Source organism: Lactuca sativa, chromosome 7 (genome assembly GCF_002870075.4).
Source record: "Lactuca sativa cultivar Salinas chromosome 7, Lsat_Salinas_v11, whole genome shotgun sequence".
In the NCBI taxonomy this organism is placed as follows: Eukaryota; Viridiplantae; Streptophyta; class Magnoliopsida; order Asterales; family Asteraceae; genus Lactuca; species Lactuca sativa.
Window position 1 is genome coordinate 11327104 of NC_056629.2, and position 6838 is coordinate 11333941.

A 6838-nucleotide genomic window follows, 5' to 3' on the forward strand; every position below is an offset into this window, starting at 1 on the left:
AATGGTTTTGGTCGGATGTTGGCCCCAAAACTCTTGTTTTTATTGTAAAGATGCAACATTTTTTCAGTTTGATTGTTAAGGGTTATTTTTGGAATTTACATACTATTTGTTAATATATGAACAAAATATTAGTAAGTTAGAGTGTGATACATAAATGTTTGTAATATTTTGAAAGTTCACATTTTTGTTGGATGTTGGGAGGGTATGATATGCATTGAATTTGGTGCTTTTTTAAGCTCTTATTAAATTATTAATTAAGTACCTAGTTTAATGAGACTTCTAATCATATCACATGCAACTTTTGTTATTGGACCTCGCAAATACTTGTTTATTCTATCTCTTTTCTCAAAATAATTTCACTTCTGATTTTTATAGGATATTTAATGTCTTGATGTCTTCCGTATTTTATATTTATGTACAATTGTAATTTAATCCAATATATTAAATTTGGAACAAAATTCAGTTCATACTTAAAAAGTCAAATATAAATTATTTAACTTTTAATATAATCATCAAAAGCACAAAATCAAATGATTTAGATCATGTCGTCTCTTCGTATTAATTAAACCGCACTTTGTTTTATGTGAGTTTAAGGCATCTTCAATCCAAAATCAAATCTCATTTTTTACATAACAATGATGTAAAATTTTCTTTAATCCTATTTTTTTTTACATCGGTTTAATGTACATGAATAATATAAATAAATTGGTGTTATATTATTCCTAATATCTAACACGTTAAAATTTTATCTGTCACTTGTAGTTCACAAATTTTATATTTATTTATCCATAATTTATTAAATATAAGTAGATATATTTTAAATGTAATAACCAATAAACAAATTACTTCTACTTTATTAAATACTAGGTTATACCTCGTGAGAACAACGGTTATAATAATAATTAAAATTTTATAATTAAACTCATAATTATTAATAAATTATTAATTAAACATGATTTTGTAGGATTTTCAATATAAAAATACAATTAATGATCGGCAATAATAACCTAAACTTATTCAAGACCAAATTAAATTTCTTCTAAAAATCACGAATCAAATAAATAATTGTCTCACTTATTATCGACATCAGTAATAAAAAATGGTGAGACTTATTATCGACATCAATAATAAAAAATGATGAGAAAATGTCGAACGTTATTTTTATAAAGCATTTGAAAAGAAAATATAAATGATGAGAAAATGAAAAGTAAAACTAATAACTATTCTTTTATTAATATAGGAAGATGATTAGATATATTATAAATACAATAATTTAGTTGGTTATGATTTTGAAACTATATATTTTATAAAGTTTTTATAACAAACAATATATAAATAAATACATAAAATATAGAGAGGTATAACCATATATGACTATGCATGTTTAATCATAAATAATTATACATATATTTTTGTTCAAAGACTGAGTAATCATAAATGATTATGACAGTTGGTGGCAAAAGAGATGGTGGTGGTAGAGGTGACGGTGGTATAAGTTACGGAGGTGACAATGGTAGGGTCAACTGGTGTCAGAGGTGGTGGTAGTGGTGGTGGTGGTGGCGGTTGTGGTGGTGGGGATGGTGGTGGAAAGAAAATAAAGTGAGTTTTTTTCGAAAAAAAATTCGTTTTTTATATATGGAAGAGGACGAAAAATCGAGAACAACGGTACATTCGTTTTTTTTTTTTTTTTTTTTTTTTTTTTTTTTTTTTTTTTGATAAAAATTGTGTCATAAAAAAGTTTTAAATGAAAAAAAGATATGAGTTTTTTGTTAAGAAGGTGAATTTTTTTGTATAATCCGGTATGTGTGCGTCCAATATACAAATGTACATCTATTTCCTTAGCCGTTCATGATTGGTTTCTCGTTAATTATGGTTCTCTATTGAACATATATATATATATATATATATATATATATAAGTGTTCGTTAATGAGAAAAGTTGGCTTATTGTTTTAAGGTTGTTGATTGAAATAAAAAGGACATGAAAGTCTTTAAATTATTAATAGATTAAATTAAAAAATTCTGATTAAGACAGACTGACAAGCTTTATGTCATCTTTAGTTTACTTACCACCTAATTCAATCCCTCCTTTAGTTACTTGATTAATTAATGCTTTCTTTTAACAAAAATCGACAAACGGTCCCGATGCTTTAAAAAAACATATCACAATGGTCCTTACCACAAATTTCTTGAATAGATTTTCTTTAGATTTTAAAATCTTCGCATGAATTGTCCTTATGACTTATACCGTAAAAAATAAGGGTTAACTTTTTTTGTCAAAAGCATATATACACTTAATGAATTTTTTTAAGTAACTTATAACCAGTAAAACAAAAATGGGCCACACCTCCTCCACCCACCCCACATCTTCCTCGACCATTTTAACCCCCTTTATCTCATATACAGACCACCATTGGAAACCTGGCCGCCCAATCACCGTTTAGAGGCCACCGTCGCTCACAACTCACTTACACATTGACAATCAAATCCCATCTCCGATGCTTCTTCTAATGTGACAATACTAAACTGTCGCCACTATCATGAACCCTAGCTTCTGCCCTTCATCTCTTAAAGTCAAACCCACCACCACCAATTTAGGGTTTCTCCTTGCGTTTTTAGATGAACTCGATTTAGGGTTTTTGTTACCTAACCTAACATAGAGAGAAGTGAGAAGGGAGATGTGGTGGTGGTGACGGTTAAAGGTCGTGGGAGAAAGCACCTTATGGAAAAACATAAGTATTAGTCGAGTATTAGATTGACAATAAACCCATGATATCTCTTTGTATCCACATCTTTTTTTTTTTTTTTTTTTTATCTCCAACTAACACGCCGAACCTATAACCATTGTAATCTCTACCCAAATAACGATAAATTGGACTTCTTCATAACACCCCACCTTCTCGCTGATTTTTATTTCTTTCACTCCAACCAGTTTTATCCTCCAATCCCCTGTTTTGTCATTATGATAATCGTAAAGCTTGATGTAACACCTAGGTTCCGAATGAGTTTTTCCATCCATTGATTTATGGTTTTAAAGTCCAGGGAAGTGTTGAAGCGAGGCACGAAGCAGATTGTACAAAGGGATAAATAGCAAAATTTCCAAGAATTAGCCTGCAGGCACCACGGTCCCCATAAGGGGGAGCAGGTTGCACTTGTTTCTTCATAAGCACGACTAATTTATCGGGCGCCCTAAGGAGGCGCGTAGCCCCATGCCCATAGGCTGATTTCTTTTTCTCTGGATTTGGGCCTATTTAAGAGCATTTAACCTAGGGTTCCATCATTTGTATCCTCCATCACTTCCTTGAGCACATAATGAAACCCTAGCCTTTCTTGATGCATTGGAGCTCATCCTTTCTGCTAAACTCACTCTTGGTGTTATTTTAATGCTTTTAAGTGAAGAAAAGAATAAAATTTGATCTTGGACCATTTCTTATGGAGTTTTTAGCCTTCATATCATCTTTGGACCTTTGTAAGTTTAAAAGATCCAAGCTTTATGTGCTTCCATTCATAGATCTAGAACTTGGTGGTGTATTTCGTTCATTTTTGTAAGTTTTGAGCTTCTTGAGGTTTGCCCCACGGATATGAAAACCCCCCAGAGACTTGGAGTATTGTTTTGGTTTAGATCTGATCATTTGATGAGGAAAAGAGTGCATGCAAGAGCCCTCCTTGACCTTAGCATGAAATTAGGGGTGTCGAACGGGTAAAATTTTCGGGTTTCGGGTAGAACGGGTATATGCTTTAGAAAAAATACCCGATACCCGACCTATATTGTAATTCGGGTTTTCGGGTTTCGGGTATTTGGGTTTGAGGTCGGGTCGGGTAATTATCGGGTATACCCGAAAATTTCTTAAATGACACTTATTGATATTTTTTTTTATATGTTGGTTGGTTTAATAAATAATTGGATAGGAAAAATACTCCATACAATTAACAAGTACATCTATAATAACAATACAAATCATTATAATATGTTATGTACTTTTTTAATTCCATTACGTGCGATAGAGAGAAACTGAGAATTGTGATGACGGTTCAGGACTTCAGCTTCAGCGTCGTATTCCCTTTGCAAGTTTGCGTCGACTGTCGAGCCGTCATTCATAAGAAGGAAACGAAGAGTTTTGTTTTATTTGAAGTTAGCGTACATGACTGCATTGTATATTTGGTATTATTTAAAAAACAAATTTGGGTATTCGGGTATACCCGAAAATAAATATTCATACCTAAAACCCGACCAATATTATTATCAGGTTAACCTATTATCCGAATGTTCATACCCGTTACCCGTTCTACCCGATCCATTCTACCTGAATTCGGAACGGGTCGGGTGGGTAGAACGGGTTTCGGGTTTTTTCGACAAGCCTACATGAATAAGTGCATTTTGGGCACTTTTGGGACTTAGGGCTTTAGATCTTGTTTGTTGGACCATTCTAATGGATAATGTTGGAAAATTTATCGATTAAGACATCAAGGGGAATCAAATCTGAAGGTTGGGACTCCTGACTTAATGGATTAAGTTGGTTTTAAAGTTGTTTGGTTGAACAATTTGTGTGCTCTTAAAAATATGACTATTTTGTATTTTAGTGGGTGTAATGCGCCCAAAAAGGAGCGTTGGGGTGCCTTTGACTTGAATGTTGACTTTTTTGACTTTTGACTGACTTTGAATTTGGGTCAAACTTTAGGTTTTTAGATAGTGGACTAAGGTATGATCTTTATTTTTTCTTAGACAGTTTACAAGTCTGATTTGTACGAGAATTCAAGTGTGCGACTATAATTCTTTAGTCTCCTGTTTAGGTGAGTTTTCTTACTATATTATGGGTGATATTATATGTCTATGATAGAATATATGTACTGTCAGGATACAAGTATGCCAATTCACTAAGATAGTCTTCGTTGTGTACGGGACTGATTGATTGTATGATATTGCGTGTGTTCATGTTTGCTTAAGGTATTAGTAATATTGGTCGATCGTTGAGTGAATGCATATGGGGTGATACATGGTTTAAATTATATAAGATGAGAATTCTTGATATGTCCTTATTTCATAGTTCTTGTTTGATATATTACTATCGGGTAGGATTATCTATTTGACTGTCTATCTTATTTCTCGGCTAGTTATGATTACGCATTTACAAGGCGACCGTCAATATTAGTAATAGCCTCAATATGGTTATGGCATGACTGAGAGCTGATGGTTGTATGTCGGTTTAAAGCTGATGATGGTAGAGATTTGGTGATAGATGATGGGTGAGAGATGGCATAAAATGATGACAGGGTGCCAATGTTTGTTATGTATGCTTGATGGGGATGATGGTGGATCCACTTTCGATTCAAGAGCCTTTGTTTGTATATATTGTATGTATGGTGGAATATGTGGTATATTGGGGAACTCACTAAGCTTTGTGATTATGTTATTAAGTTTAATGCTTTTCAGGTTGTTCAAGGGAAGGGGCGTGACGTAACTGTACATTCGCATCAAAGTTTTTATTGTTACTTACTTCCGCTAGTTTTTTCAATTCAACTATGTTAATCTTATGCTTTTGAAACAATGGTTAATATATTATGTTTTCAAATTGGATTTTGGATGTTTATCCTGGTTAAAAATGAAAATTTTATTGTGAAAGTTGGGACGTTATACTTGAATGGTAATCAAACAAAAAAAGTGTATTTTCTTCTTTAGTGGTCACAATTCCTACTATTTTGTAAGAACAAATTGAAGATAGGGAGGGATATTACTTGTATTTACAAATGTTGTGTTTATGTGTCAAAACACAAGAAAATAAGAAATAAATGCATGTGTTTGTGTGTGCTTATGTAATAGAGGATGATAGCCACAATGATGAGGTGGGTGGATGTGTGGCTATTTATGTCATAATTCAAGAGGGGTAGAAGTGTGTGGTGTACTTGCATTTATGATGGAGAGAGAGATAGATAAATAAAAGGAGATAGATAAATGTGGAGCGGTTTAGGAAGTTGTTTCAAGCAACTCGTTTATTAAGTACAAACACACGCACACAAAGCTATTGCACCACTTGGTTATAAACCCTTTTGACAAACTTTGACATCAAATCTCTCAAAATATGAGGGGTCAAAGCAATGGGTCAATATATAGGTTCAAAGCATGGGATTCATCAAGATGGTGAGGGTGGTTGTGTTGGATTAGGAATCTAAGAGAATAACTAAATTAGTATTTACTTAAATTATTAGCAAAGTTCTTTTGGGTTGCCCTTAAACCTGGTGATTGGATAGGATGACTATTAAAGAGAGACTGATTTATTGATTTATTATATGATTAATAAATAGAAATAAATGATTTATTAACATATTTGTAACATCCAGGTTTTCAGGGTTATTATTGTGTAGGTTAATCTTATGATTAAAGGCGAGACTCGACGAGTTGAGGATCCAACTCGCCGAGTCGAGTCGGGTTCTCACGCAGATTTAATGAGTGGACTCGATGAGTCAGAGGAAGGACTCGCCGAGTAGATGCTGGGCAGAGAAACCCTAATTTCTCAGGTTTAGGACCTATTTAAAGGTCCTTATGGCCTTCATTTTCGGCCACATCTTCCAGAGAACAACCATAAAGAGTCCTTGGTTGTGTAGAGTGAGAGGAAGAGCTATCTTGAGCTTATAAGTGTGATTATGCAAAAGAGGAGGAGGTGGCAACCGAGAATGCCAAAGGAAATTGTTGGATCTGAAGATTTCACTAAAAGGGGCTTCAGTTGGAGGTATTATATTCGACCCCTTTCCTTCCCTAATTGTGTAGATCTATTATTTTGGAAATTAGGGCTTATATTCTCTTCATGATGGGGTATTGGATGCACCAAACCCCTTTCCAAGCT